The following is a 15,256-nucleotide window of genomic DNA, read 5'->3' on the forward strand; positions in this document are numbered from 1 at the left end:
AATGCAAGTTAAGAAATTAATTTGAAAATTAATCCATGATATGTAGTATATGATATAGTTGTATTAGTTGACCTTAATGTCAAATCTGTTGCTTGAATATACTGTATAAATCCCTTTGTCTTACTGTTCAAGAAAGAATAGTAAAAAAAAAAAAAAGAATTAAGCAGAGCAGTGTAATGACAAACAGGCTACTTACTTACTTACTTATTTTAATAATTAAATTTATATAGCTGCCCATCTCACTACTTGTATTGATTATATGATAATGTTTGCCGATCTTAAGAATTAGTTATTCCTTCTTTTATATATACACAGTGATTGCCTCTGTGATGTGGGGAAACTGGGAACCAGAGTTTTATGTGTAATCCAGTCTGGCCTTATCTCCAAAATGAAAATTACTATTCCCAAATTTTGTGGCTTGATTCGTTACCAGGACTGAAATGATTCATAACATGTTCCATAGATTTCATTAAATGCTGGTGGGAGGCACCATCCTGCACTTTCTCTCTTGAGTCATTGAGTATTGGAAACATCTGCTGGATTCATACAACTGAATAATTTCAGTCAAAAAACGAGCAAGGGAAATCAGTCATTCCAGATTTCATAACGTGCAAGTTGTTCTTTACAACCTTATGTCACACCAGTGTTCTAATGGGGCTATGTGACAGTCGGCTATATATTCACTGCCTTCTGCTCCTTGATAAAAATACTCCTGCTGTAATTGTGGGTCATTCAAGGTAACTGGATTTGAACATCTGAGAAGTTCCATATATAAGAACAAGGAGCTAGTGGGAGAGGGGAAACTGGGTTGCCTCTGAACACGGGGAACTAATCAAAATGTTCCTGTAGAATCTTTGGGCAAGAGATGCTTGTAATATTTGTGGAAACTAGATCTTCATACCAAACATAGGATGGATAGATGTAAAAGATGACAGGGCTTCTGCACCTTTAATAGGCATGTAGAAGAGAGGAATTCAAGCAATCTAAGCCTACTGAAATCTCCTCTTGTCCTAGGCTATTAGTAAGAGAAGGGAAATTCTTTTGCATATTGCCAAATGCTTTGGAATTAAGCAAGCTCATGAAAAAGATGCAACACAGCCAGACTAAGAAAAGGTGAAAACGTCACAGAATCCTCTATACCGTGACTAATGCAACCAAAAGGAAACTCCCCTCTCCTGCCCCATCCCAAGCATGACAAGAAAGGCAGGCCAAATAATAAAAGCAATAAATCTATTTCTCTCTTCTCAGATTAACATCTATCCTGTATGTCAAATATCTTGCAGATAAAACTGCTCTGCAGTTGACTCAGAACCATCAACAGACTATTACAACCACACGATATTACAGTAGCAGACTAACTAAAGGTCTCCAAAACACCCTAAGTAAGCTGAAAGACCCAGCAGTCCCAGAAGAAAAAGCAGGTATCATCTACAATATACATTGTAAGGACTGTAACAGTTATTATGTTGGACAAACAGGCAGAAGATTAGCAAATTGTATTTATGAATATCAACTTGCAATCAGAAGACCTGATGAAAACTTGTTAACTTAAGAACAAATGGATGGGCTCAACCATAGTTTCAACTGGGAAACTGTGAGCATCCTAGATCAAGCCAAGGCCAAGACATCAGAATTCCTGGAGGCTTGGAACATAGACAAATTGGCCATCAATGGGCACACAGAGATAAACAAGATCTACATACCACTCAAAAGAGACAATCAAAAAGCCTGAAAGAAAACAAAAAGACCAAAACACCTCCTCCCAAGCAATGAACACCCACATGAACAGAGAATAATACCAATATTAAACCAACAATCAAGAAGTAAACAATATCTTAATCAAGAAACTACCAACTCAGACTAACAAGCTAACAGTATGCAGCCTAATCAAGGAACCACCAGGAACACTCCCACTCCCACTCCCACTGACAGTGCAAGCCACTAGTACAGTGATGGCTAACCTTTTCCAGACTGAGTGCCCAAAGTGCATGTGTGTGTGTGAATGCATGCGTGCGCACCCGAACCCCCAAAATGCAATGTGCATGAGGCCCATGCATGTGCCCTGCCCTCATGCCTGCATTCTGCCCCTGCACATGCCCCTCCCCCCCACGCATGTGTGTGCGGCCCTCGAATGTGCTCTGCCTCCACACATGTGCGTGCCTCGCACACACCTTGCACCCTGCACATGTGCATGCAGCCCTCCACATGTGCCCCACCCCATGCATGCACACATGCCCCTGCACCTTGCCCCCTGCGCATGCGTGGCAGAGACCCAATGACCAGTTGGCTGGCAGGAGGCTCATGTGCATACACAGCAAAGCTGAACTGGGGCCATGGTTTACTTGCCCACAAAGAGGGCGTTGTGTGCTACCTGTGGCACCCATGCCATAGGTTCACTATCATGGCACTAGTCTATAAAAATAAGAGCAAACCCCACTCCCCAGTGATGATGTCATCTAGTTTGGTAATGAAACATCTGTAAGAAAATCATCAAACTCAGAGAGCATCAAGGGAGCATCAAAGCCCCACAGTTCAACCCTGAGCTACAAATATTTTCCTCGATTGGAGCTGACTTAGTGTAAACATGCAAAGCAAAGTATGGGCAGCTTCACATTTTTTTAGGTCTTTATGTATAGCAGGAAAAACATCTGCTCTCATTTTATGTGGCTGACATTACTTTTCATGCACAGATTGAAAAAAGGGGAAGCTCAATTGATTCTTCTACAAAAGATTTGTTTTCCTACTTTCACAAACTTTCTCACAAAGTGTTTGTTCTCTTCATATCTCTGACTTACCCAGGTCAGATTGATCCATGCTTATTCTTGGAGAAATCAAGAAAGCTGTGTATAGTAACCATAAAACACCATTATTTGGAAAGCTATTACTGGCAAAATCAAAATGTATGTTAAATAATTAATTACAGCTTTAACAAACTAGATGAATGTGTATTTTGCAAGCCTGGAATATTGCAATACATTAATCATATCCTTGAGATATAGATAATTCCTCTCATCTCCAAATCACAGAAAGACCAGGAAAAAATTCCTCTCTGATTCATTTCATATTTTATGAAGTTTTAAAAAGAGTGAGGTGTTCAATTCATTGACATGGGAAGGCAGAGTTATTGGTGAGTTCATTCATGTCTCTTCTTTTTTCTCTAAAATTGAAACACAAAAACTGTAGAATTTTTTAGGAACTCAGACACTCAGAAACAATTTGTTATGAATTAATTCATATTAGCTTGGAAACTGAACCATATTGTACAGAGAGGTTCAGAGATCACACACATAGGTTCAGACATGCCAGTCACAGACAAAGTAGCCAGTAGACAAAGTAGGTTAGTCTGATGCATAAAATGCATTAAAATGTTATATAAACCCAGACGGTATCATTCAGAGCCTAAGCACTGTGGTGTAATGTTTGTACGCAAAGATATATGCAGGATATCTTTTTCGTACAAGTATTTGTTAAGTTCAGTAGGTGGTGATTGATATTATAAATGCATCTGATTTTGATAGCCATACCACTAGTAATAAAAAGCTATTGCTATCTAGATATCATGCAATTTACATTTGTATGTTTTGTGCACTGTTCATAGATCCCCAATCCAGCCTGCAAGATTTAGCATAACAGTCTCTAATTGAGAATATTTTCTGATCATGGACGGCTAGACTACAAAGCATCCAACATACCAGACATACTTTACATATTGTATTATGAGACAGCTGCATAGTCACCATTTCTGTCTGCTAAACAGGCAGTGCAAATAGATGTACAGGCACTGGGAATCAATAAAATGTTGAATGCATCTTCTACTCCCTTGTATTTTATAAGAAGAACGCTCAATAGAGGGTGTGTTTAATGTGCCTGCAACTTTAAAAGCAATACTACAGTTCTGTTGGAGACTGGAGATTTAAATGGACATAGACATGGTTCCCTGTTCTGTTTTGTGAGGCGAGGCAAGGCGTGCCATAGGGTCATCATCATGGCTCTATTTGTTAATTTTTGTTTGATATCATTCAGAATAAACATTTTCCCAAGATGACGTAAAACATTTTAAAATCTTAACTGACCACTGCAACTGTATCACATATAATTGGTATTAATTTCCTAGCTACGGAGCATACAACAGAAGAAATTAATCAAAAGAGTCCTCTGCAATACAATATTAATCTGTTTAATATTTTATGATATTAAGTTCTTCACACATATTAAAATGTGAGTTCTGGGGCCCCACTGAGGAGGTGGGGTTTTGGGGTAGCCAATAATCATACGTCACAATTCTATTTGTAGTTTATTTATTCAGTGTAGATTACAACATACATGGATTTGTAAGGTATATTGACATTTCACCTAAATAAAAAAACAGTAGAATATGAATATTAAAAACATCTATATTCAAATACCCATGTCTAGACTATTTAGCCATTGAAATGCAGCATAGTTTATCTAAAAGAAAAGAGAAACTGGACTGGTATAAGTCTTAAGCTTATAGCTGGTCAGGATGTGATCTACAGTTTGACATGAGACCTCCACAGTCACACTGAGAGGAGGATGCTAAACCCCATTTATATATTGATACCATGTGACAGGTGAATCCTATTCAGGATTGTCTATTGCTGATGAAGTAATTCAGAGCCTGGCACTTTTTGCACAGGATTATCTATATGTCTTCCTGTGTCTTAGCATTTCACAACCTATTTGGCTTTTCATTGGGAATCAATGTCAATGTTGTTAAGCAGATGTTGTGTAAGTACCAGTGGGGGTTTCCTAGATTTGAACCTTCCAATTGATACATGGAAGTTTGTAGTTGAATTAGGTTGGCAGAAAGCTATGAATCATCCAATTTTCTTTGCATTTCTATGTATTTTGTGTGATGTTTGTAGGATCATAAGTTTATTTCTAGATGCTGTTTCTGATGTGGCTATATTCCAAAGTATTGAGAGGGATAATGACTCTACATGATGTGAAGATCTAGTCTGAACTATTGATCCAGAGTTTGGACACATTTCCTGTGTTTGTAGCCTTTTTTTTTTTTTTTTTTAAATATATTTTATTCATTTTCACATTCCATTTTACAATCACTTATATACAGGGTATTTGCTATAAAAAAAAAAAATATAAAAAAAAAATAAAACAAAATAAAAAAGAAAACACAACTCATCATTCACAACCCCACCTGACACTTCCATCCTCCATACACCCCATCTACCCCCTCCAACTTTCCTTTCCTCCCTCTAACACTCCCCTCCTACTTCCCTTTCCCCTCAAACCTTCCTTCTCCCCTTACTCCCAACACGCCCTCCTTACATTCCCCTTACTCCTTCCTTACTCCTCCCTCTTCTTTCCCTCTACCTCCCTCCTTGGTGTATGCCTTTATTCAAGTGTTGTTTAATCTGATAAAAAGTAAAATAAACCAAGGAAAAAAAAATATAAAGAAAGAAAAGAGAAAAAAAACGGAAAAAAAAAAACAACCGTATATGTGCATTCTTGTTCTTATTGAGACTATGTTAACACCCACCCACCCACCCCCCATAAATCCCCATCCCTAATCCTCCCGACTTCCCAGGGCCCACACCTGGCACTGCCTTCTATCTAAAGTATCTTGTGTTCGTATGGATTAAAAATAAAAGTAATATATTAAAGGAAAGAAAAACAAGAAAAAAGAAAGAAAAGAAAAAAGAAAAAAGAAAAAAGAAAAAGGAAAAAAAAGAAAAAGAACTCTTTGTGTTGAGCTCAGCCCCCCATCTTTATCTATGCTTAAATAGTGTAAGTCATTCTATCTATATTTTATTCTCGTCTCTTGCTTCTTTGTTATTTACCCCGACCTCCTGTAGACTCTCCCATTCCTCTTCCTTAACCTTGTATTCAGATAAACATTTATACAAATTTGTATAGGCATCAATATACAGTCTAGCTCAAAAATAATCCCTTCCAGTAAAATTTAAGCAGCGTGGATCATTCCACATATTCAAATATTATTTTACAGAAGAATAATCAAACTTTCCCTTCTAATAGGATTTAAACAGCGTAAATAATCTTTCTTAACCTTATTTTCAAACAGTAATTCAAAATAATCTAACCAAACTTTCCCTTCTTAGTAAAATTTAAGCAGCGTGGATCAAGTATTACTTTACACAAAAATCAGTTTACATTCTATCTTAAGATGATCCCGACCGGCTTTCCCTTCTAATAGGATTTAAACAACGTAAATCATTCCGCATGCATTTTACCCTCATCCCTTGCTTGTCTGATATTTACCACTATCAAATTTATGCAGACATTAGTTTAAGATCTAGCTCAAAATAATTTCACCAAACTTTCCCTTCTAAGAATTAAATAGCATGGATCATTCCACATATTCAAATAATACTTTCAACAAGAATCAGTTAACCTTCTGTTTTAAAAATAATCTCGTCCAGCTTTCCCTTCTAACAGAATTTAAACAACCATAAATCATTTTGCATCCTTTTACATCTATACATTCAATATCACCCACCCCCACCAATATACGTAAATCATTCCGCATGCATTTTACCCTCATCCCTTGCTTCTCTGATATTTACCCACTATCAAATTTATGCAGACATTAATTTAAAATCTAACTCAAATAATTTCACCAAGCTTCCTTCTAATAAAAATTAAATAGCATGGATCATTCCACATATTCAAATAATACTTTCAACAAGAATCAGTTTACCTTCTGTTTTAAAGTAATCCCTTCTAACAGAATTTAAACAACATAAATCATTCCGCATTCATTTTACATATATACAATCAGTATCACCCCACCAATAAGTTCCGCTTTTTCTACCGGAGAGAGGTCGCAAACCCCCATTCAGTCCACAACTTTGGCAATATTTTAAATGTCTAAATCCTCGATCTCCGCTTTTCTGCTTCTCCGAGGGAGGAAAGGCTACCCCCTCCATCTTGCAGCCATGTGGTCTGTTGCTTGCCTTCTCCTTCAGCTTGTCTCTCCTCTTTTCCAAGTGAATCAGGAAGTCCCGCCTTCAAAGTCTTGTAATAGAAATCTCGAGCCTCCGAAACAGAGTTAAGACGAAGTCTTTGATTCTCAAATGTGACCGTAATGCCGGCTGGGGCCTCCCATCTATATTGAATCTGTTGATTTCTAAGCTCTTTTGTTAAAAATGCATAGTCTCTTCTTGCTCTCAACATCTGGAAAGGTATTTCTTTGAAGACAATCAAGTCCTGGTCATCAACTCGCAGACTGTTATTATGAAACTTTTGCCTAATCGCGTTTCTGGATTCTTTTGTGGAAAATATATAATTATGTCCCTCGGGAGCTGTCGCTGTTCTGCTACCAACGAGTTCTGGCGATAGATTTTCCGAATCTGCCAATCAAAGTTAAGTCCCGGGCTTCCACCGCATGGCTGAAGGCTTCAACAAAGGTCTGTTTCAGATTCTCTCGCTCCTTTTCGCAGAATCCTCTGACTCTTATTGCGAATGCCTTCTTATTAAAATTTATCATCACGAGCTGTTCTTGAGTTTCTCTAATTTTTTGTTGTAATATTTGACTATTAGTAGTCAAATTAAAATTAGCCTCCTCCAAGCTTTCCAATTTATTCTCTATTTCAGCAGAATAATCTGACAGGGCAGACACGGCTGCAAACGTATTCGCCTTCATTTGGTCAATTTTAGACTTTAATCATCATATAGCTCCAATACAAATTCCTTAATTTCTTGTTTAAAATCATTAAGCATTGAAAGAAAAATTCCTGTGTTAAAAATTCTCCAGTAGAGGGCGTAGGAGACAAGGGCTGCGATTCCAGTATAGATTCTTTAGATTCTTTAGGCACATTTGTAGAGAGACGCTTCGATTTTGACCTGGGTGCCATTATAAATAAACAAATAAACAGCGCTTTCGCTCCCCTCTGTTTCCAAAAAAATTTTTTTTATTTTGTTAAGGAGCGGTCTGCAGGAAGGTAAAACTGGCTAAGTACATCCCCTATCAGTCACCAACGGAGAGAAATCGCCATTTTGAAGTCCGTTTAAACAAAGAAGCCTCTAAGACAAATGGTGCTGGTATTTAAGATAGTAATAAAAGCATAAATCTCACAGGAGTGGGACCCGCCCGTATTAATCCTAGCTTCAAACAACTTTGCTTTGTCCTGGGGGGGGGGGGCTCGCCTGTCTGGGGCTGCAAAAAAGGCAGCTGAGAAGAACTGGCTGGAGATAAAAGCTCCGCTCACGCTGGGTCTAATCTCTGTCCACAGCCAAAAAAAAGAGAAAGGCTGTGGATTACGAATAGACCCTAGCACACAGAGCTACTCCCTGCCCCTTTCTTAGCCAAAAAGGGGTGATATCTATGATCTTATTTAGATATACAGACCAGATCTCTGAGAGGAGCTCGGTTGAGCCCTCCTCGGCAACAGGCTTCGCCCCCCCGGCTCTGTTTGTAGCCTTTTTCCTTGTCTTTGCAAAGTTGCTCTTCTCCCTGTACCATTTTTCTATCTACCAGCACTAAAAGATGATCAGCACATTTCTGTTGTAATAATGATGCTATGTAACACAATACATATTTAATATATATCTTTATATATTCTATTCCAGTTTTTATGATACCTGAATTAAAGTAAAAAATTATGAAATGATCAACATTTGTATGGCTTACTATCCTTTTCAAAAAAAATCCACTATACAAAGTATAGTATGCTGGCTTATTGTTATCAATTGATTGCAATGAGTTAAGTAATTAAGGCAATGGTGAAATTCATTTTTTTTTACTACTAGTTCTGTGGCGTGGCTTGGGAGGGGTGGCAGCGGAAGGATATTGCAAAATCTCCATTCCCACCCCACTCTGGGGCCAGCCAGAGGTGGTATTTGCTGGCTCTCCGAACTACTCAAAATTTCTGCTACCGGTTCTCCAGAACCTGTCAGAACCTGCTGAATTTCACCCCTGAATTAAGGACTTCTTGCAAACACCACCAGAGCAAGTTTCAGTAAAGCAAGCAACGGAATAACTTACTTCTAGTTCAAGTGTACTTTATATAACTCTTATTAATTGTATATTCTACCCTTCAACCTTCAATCTCATAGTGGAGTCCGGGTAAGTGACTCCAAAATTAATTTCATGTAAGCTATATAAAGGTTAGCATTACTGGAATCTTTTTGACCTTAGCAGGAAGTAAGATAAAGTACAGATATTATATGTCCTTAAATCAAACTGGATTGCTGCCCTCTTTGTAGTTTTCCTGGCAGCGGCATAGAAGTGATTTGCCACTGTCTTGCCACTAGGATTATTCTTTGTTTAAATTCTGTCTGAATTACCATCATGTTATTTCCTTGTGGTGGTGTCAACCCAAGTACTAATCAGGTCTGACGCTGCTTAGCTTTTGAAATCAGTTTGGCCAGCTGCTACTTTCTCAGTTATGGTATCTGACTTCTGAAATGCTCTCCCCTTTCCTTGCACCTATCTTGCTCTCTACTCAGTGCCAAATTAAGACAATCTTTCCTTCTCAAGTATTTCGTATTCTGAATGTTAAGTATACACATTAACATGGAATAATGTTTTTTATATATTTTATTCCAGTTTTATTGTGATACTTGTGGAACACTCTATTGTGTATAAACCACAGTGTATGCAATCTTATAGTCCCTCAGTATAAATTCTGTTAATCAGCAGATTAAACTATAACAAATTATGTTTAAAAATGTTTTAAAATATACAGTATATAATGTTAAAAAAAGGTTAAGTGAACTTTTAAAAACTGTCATAAGTTATTAAGTGAGAAAGAAACACACAGCTTCAGACATTTAAATATGTGACATTATGTAATAGTGTCATCATTATGTTTTATGTAATTTTGTAATATAATACTTACAAAACAACAGTGTTGCATTTTAATTACAATTAATTTGTCAGGATTTTTGTGAGAATTGCCCAAAATGAAACATTATATAGATACACACTCATAAACCCACTGTACAAAAAACAAAACTGTTTTATTAAACACATTTCATTTTTTATTTGTACAAAAACCAATGCGCATCTTCCACCCTCTGACACAAGCTGCTATCCTGTCATTGTGTCATGTAGGATTTGAGTTGCCAGAGGAACGGCTTGGAAGGAGATAGGGGAACTTTAATTAGACAAGGAGTATTAAATCTGTCTTCCTTGCCATTTCTAAATATGGAAAGTGAATTAAACATTTGGAAATCCTGAGGTTTTGGAAACCAAACAGCCTATTTTAAATTGGCAAGTGGATTTATTTCAGCCTTTTATAACATTTGATTTCCCTCCCTCTCTCCCTCCCACGTGATGGAGAGATGTGTAACAGAAAAAGAGACACTACCATCCTTAACAATATGTAAGTTCAAAACTCCAGCAAATCATTCTGGAGGGTCTGAAAATGAGAGGAAAGAACTGAAGACTTCTTTCTCTGCAGAAAGAATAATAAGTGAATGTGAAGAATATATTTCACTACCTTATAGTGTGACATTTGAACCTATTGCTCTTACATCATCATCATGTATATTCTCCTCAACTCCCAGGGACATTTATATGTTTCCAACCCCTAGATCACAGCTTGCATTGGATTCTTGACTTGTACTTGCTACTACTGGTACTTTCTCTAAAATCTGCTGGCAAATATTGAATCAAAGCAGTATTATTTGAAATACATAAATAAGTGGATGGATCTTCATTTTCACTTTGAGATCTTCCAACATTTCATTCAAAATAAACAGGGATGAACATTGCTTGTACCTCTTGGGCCATCAACATGGCTCTCAAATGATGAAAAAGACAGTAAAATGGGAATGAAACCCAATATCTAAATTTTGCACTGTATGTGTCAGTCTTCCCAGGTAGGAGGAAACATGACCAGATTAGCTAATTCCTACTTTATTGTAAGGTTACATTAGTAGAATCTTGCAAGCCTGAAAATACAAATTTTTCACTGTCTCTTTTTAGAGTCTGATAAATTAGGAAGGGTCTTTCTGAGTTTCTTTCTTGCTCATTATGCCGCTGCAGGCTCCCCCTCCCCCCAAATCTGATTGTTTCCTAGGCAGCATATTTTCCTTTTCTCCAAATTTCATTCCTACATACCATCACATCATGATTTCTCAATGCTAATTCAGAATGTATTGCTAATTTCTCTGAACGATTTCTCAACGAAGAATGGAATGGAGCAAACTCAGGAGACGAGCTATTAAAGATGAAAGGGGCAGTGGGAGATCCTATTTGCTGCTTGGCAAATGGCATCTTAGTTTTTTGTGCTGATGCACTTATGTAAAGAATGATGCTCAAAGGGTTTCTCATTTTTGATGGTGCTCGGTGGCACAAAAGAGCACGGAAAATGCACATGACAACTATGTTCTCATGGAAGAATCTGAAATTGTATTGATATAGCCCCCACATTTCCCAATTCCCCAATTGTGGTGGTATAGCCCCACATTTCCCCCATTGCTCTATTTAAACATTTGAGTAGTCTAAGTGAAGTCCATTCCTGCATTTTTTTAACTTTATATTTAAATGAAGAGCATTATGTTTTCTATAAACTGAAGATGTTGTGGGTCAGTTTGAAAACAGTCAAGGAATTATATGAGCCAAAGTCTGTACTTTATTATAGCCCAGTGACCTTATTATGTATTTGTGGTGAGCTGTCAGGAGCCAGTGTTATGCTGTAATTACCTCTGAAGAGCTCTGACAGGATCAATAGTTTGCACATTGATCTTTTGCTTTCATTATTTTATGTCTCAGTGCTAGCTGGTACTCAGAATTAACTATCAAATGAGCTGAATTGCATCCAGTGAATCTCTGGCACATTTTGAAAAAGAGAAAAAGACAAAGGAGAAAACACAAGTGAGGGAACATGTTGTTTTTTCATGCCCTGGAGTTTAGATAAGCTATTCTTGTCACCGCTTGTCTGTGGTTGCCAATAATCAACTAGATTCTGGCTTCTCCACTTTGAATCTGAAGTTTGGCTTCTCTCTTTTCAGGTCACCAGAAGTCCGGATAATATTTGAATTTGAGATGTGGTTTACAGGCTTTTGGCAGGAATGTAACTTTCAGAAGAATCTGGTGGCAGGAGGGATGAATGAATGATGTGTGTAATCAAGAATGAGCTCATGGCATAGACAGTTGTCAATGGGCAGGAGTTCAAATGAAGTAAAAACTTAAGCAGACATCAAATCAGATGAAAGACTAGGAAGCAGATATTCGTTTCCTAAACAAAAATCTAAACCACAGAAGACACAGATTTGGGGAGTATAAATTCACTGCTATCTACACTGGGTTCTCTATTCCCAGACTAAGTGTGAGCCTTACATTCTACGCAACTTTAAAGTGATGGGACCTTTTTTCTTACATTGTGCAAAAGCCTGAAAAACATCAAGCTACTTTAATGAGCAGTAGAAAGGTCCTGCGCTTGCATTGGGGTCCAAAGTGCTTACTCTGAGACACTTTAGAAGCAAGCACAGCTCTTATAAACATGTCATGGTTCATGGGCTTTTGCTTTAATATGAAACTGACTATCTGAGAAATTGCATCTCCTATTACAAATAGTCCAGATTTATAGTTAAGATTTTCAAGAGACCTGCTGAATATCCTTTACAATCAGAGTATAAAATCAGAGAGATTTTTAAAATCAGCTTCATTTGTATGCATCAGAGACAGTGAAAGTACTACAAATACAGACAAAACTTAAATGGAGTCAGTCTGATGTAGTAGTTAAGGCATCAGGCTAGCAACAGGGAGAATTCTAGTTCCACCTTATACATAAAGCCAGCTGGGTGACCATAGGCTTGTCATTCTATATCAACTCTAGCAAGAAAGCAATGACGGTTACTTTTGGAAATTTTGCCAAGAAAACTTCAGGGACTAGTTCAGGCAGTGGTCAGGAAGCAACACCAATTTAAAGACACACATACACCAAAGCTTAAGTATTTTAGACATAATGCAAATACAAAACATTGAAAAAAGCCAGATGCTTGAGAAAATCCAAAGCCATTAGAAAAAAGCTAACATAAGACAAGATGCCAAGATACTATGGTTGATGGCACAAACATGAGTTTATAAGAATTAAACTTATAGGGACAGACAATCGGGTAAAATAATGTCCCTCAGATAACAGAGAATGTTGGAAGCAACTGAATGACTGAACAACAACAAAATACAGTATCCATCGTTTTCATCAGATCTGCCCCAAACCATGATTTAACTTGGATCAAATCTATTGGATATTGCTGCATATCATATATCATTAAGCCACAACTCACTTAATCAAGGTTCACTGAATAAAGTACAATTGGCTGTGTTCATATAATATGTTAACAAATCTCAATGTGGGTTAGCATATGTGAATCCAATCATTATATTCAAGAGTTTCTTCCTAATGTTTACCTGAAATGCATTTCTTTGTAATTGGAATCTAACACTTTTCAGAATCTCTTTTAACACGCTTCTAATAGAAAAATCCTGTGTAACATTTTTTTAAATTTAGAAATTGCATCCATAGCCACCATGGCAGTGGAATAGAATGTGTGTGTCAAAATTAGGAAGAGGGTTGTGATTCAATCCTCTTCCTTTGATGCATGTGTTGATGCTGTACATATATTTAAAAGAAGCAGAATTTGCATAGCAATGTTCTGTCTACCATCTTGCTCATTTTAACCTCTCCCACAGATGTTATTGTCCCATGGTCTGTATTGAATCATCCAAAATAATTGTTTTAAAAAACAGTGGTGTAAGAAGTACAAAAATGTATTATGAGAACAAATAATTCTAATAGCAACTACTTTACATATTTATACCCTGGCAGCAGTTTTATGAGTTGGCAAGATCTTTCATATTTACCATTTTGTAAAAGAACACCACTGATTGATCTACGTATTTGCTTACTCAATATAGTGTCAACTCAACATATTGTCAACTACTCACTATACTATATATATTGTCAACTACTTAGATCTCTCAAGGGTTTATAATGAAATATAAAAACCAAGGTTAAAATTAGAACAATGAAAAATCAGCAAACACTTTTTAAAATTGGTGTTTTAGGGTTTTTAAAAAAACCTGTCAATGGCTTTTTGACTTCTGAACATAAGCTCTCCAAAAAACTGGATTGGCTGTAGAAAAGACTTAAGTCTGCTATAAATATAATTCTGCAATTGCAACCAAAACTAAATGGTCATAATGAAGTGGGAATAGAGTTTATGAAGAAATGGTTGTCTTGATAATCTGTTCCAGCTTCGTAGTTTACATGAAGTTCCAGCTTTACATTTTGTTTTGTTATATTTCATTTATTTCATTTGTTTTGTTACATTTCATTTCTTTCATTTCCTAAAAGATAGTAATGGATTTGGAGTTTAAAAAATGCAAACTAGATCATAGTTGAGCCCAGCAACTCTTTTAGCTTAATAAAACAAATAAGAAATTACATGGTATTTCAGACTGGCCTCCCCCCCCATATCCTGTATTTGAAAATAACTCTACTTTAACTTGACTGGCTGAGAAAGTTGAATTTATTCAGCTCCTGCCACATTTTGTACTGTGGTGATCAGAAGCACAGATAGAAAATAGTAAATGTTGAACTATTGATTTATTTTACATGATAAAGAATTAAAAACTATGTAGGAAACTTGTATCTTCTTAACAGATCGGGAGGGATACATTATCATCTATTTATAGTCTATAACACAGTCCTTTCAACAGTTCCAAGAAAGCTCCACACCCATTTTGTACTACTCAGCTGACCCTGATGACACAGATAAACTTCCAGGTGGCCTTAATGACTTGCTAAAAGTATGCAAATGACCAGCTGTCTGCCAGGAGTATAAATTCTTCCATTCCCCACCATAAAGCCAGAGCTGAAGAAGCTTCTTGGATGAGAAGTGAAATGTCTTCAAAGAAAAACCAGAAAGTCCAGTTGCCTCTTGGAAAAAGCATCTTTGGGGCAACCATAATCTGGATGACTGAGAATTTCCGTAGACATATTTTCCTGGTGTTTTCTGGTTGTCAACTATCCTACCATTTTGCACAGCTACTTAGAATATTCCCTGCTTTCTGTGTGTGGTGCATTAAGTCATTATAGTAATTATCTCATTAGCAAAGTTGTGATAGTTGTTTAATGCCATGATCTGTAAGATATTCACTTGGTTAGGTTATATGCCAAGGGAAGGGGAAACAGAAAATATTGGTGCTCTATCAAGATAATCATGACAATATATTTTCCCCTTAAAATAATCAAACAGTGCTGCCTCACATGTTGTCAAGTATAGTTTGACCAATTGTGGT

The sequence above is a fragment of the Thamnophis elegans genome, chromosome 8 (assembly GCF_009769535.1).
Source record: "Thamnophis elegans isolate rThaEle1 chromosome 8, rThaEle1.pri, whole genome shotgun sequence".
NCBI lineage: Eukaryota > Metazoa > Chordata > Lepidosauria > Squamata > Colubridae > Thamnophis > Thamnophis elegans.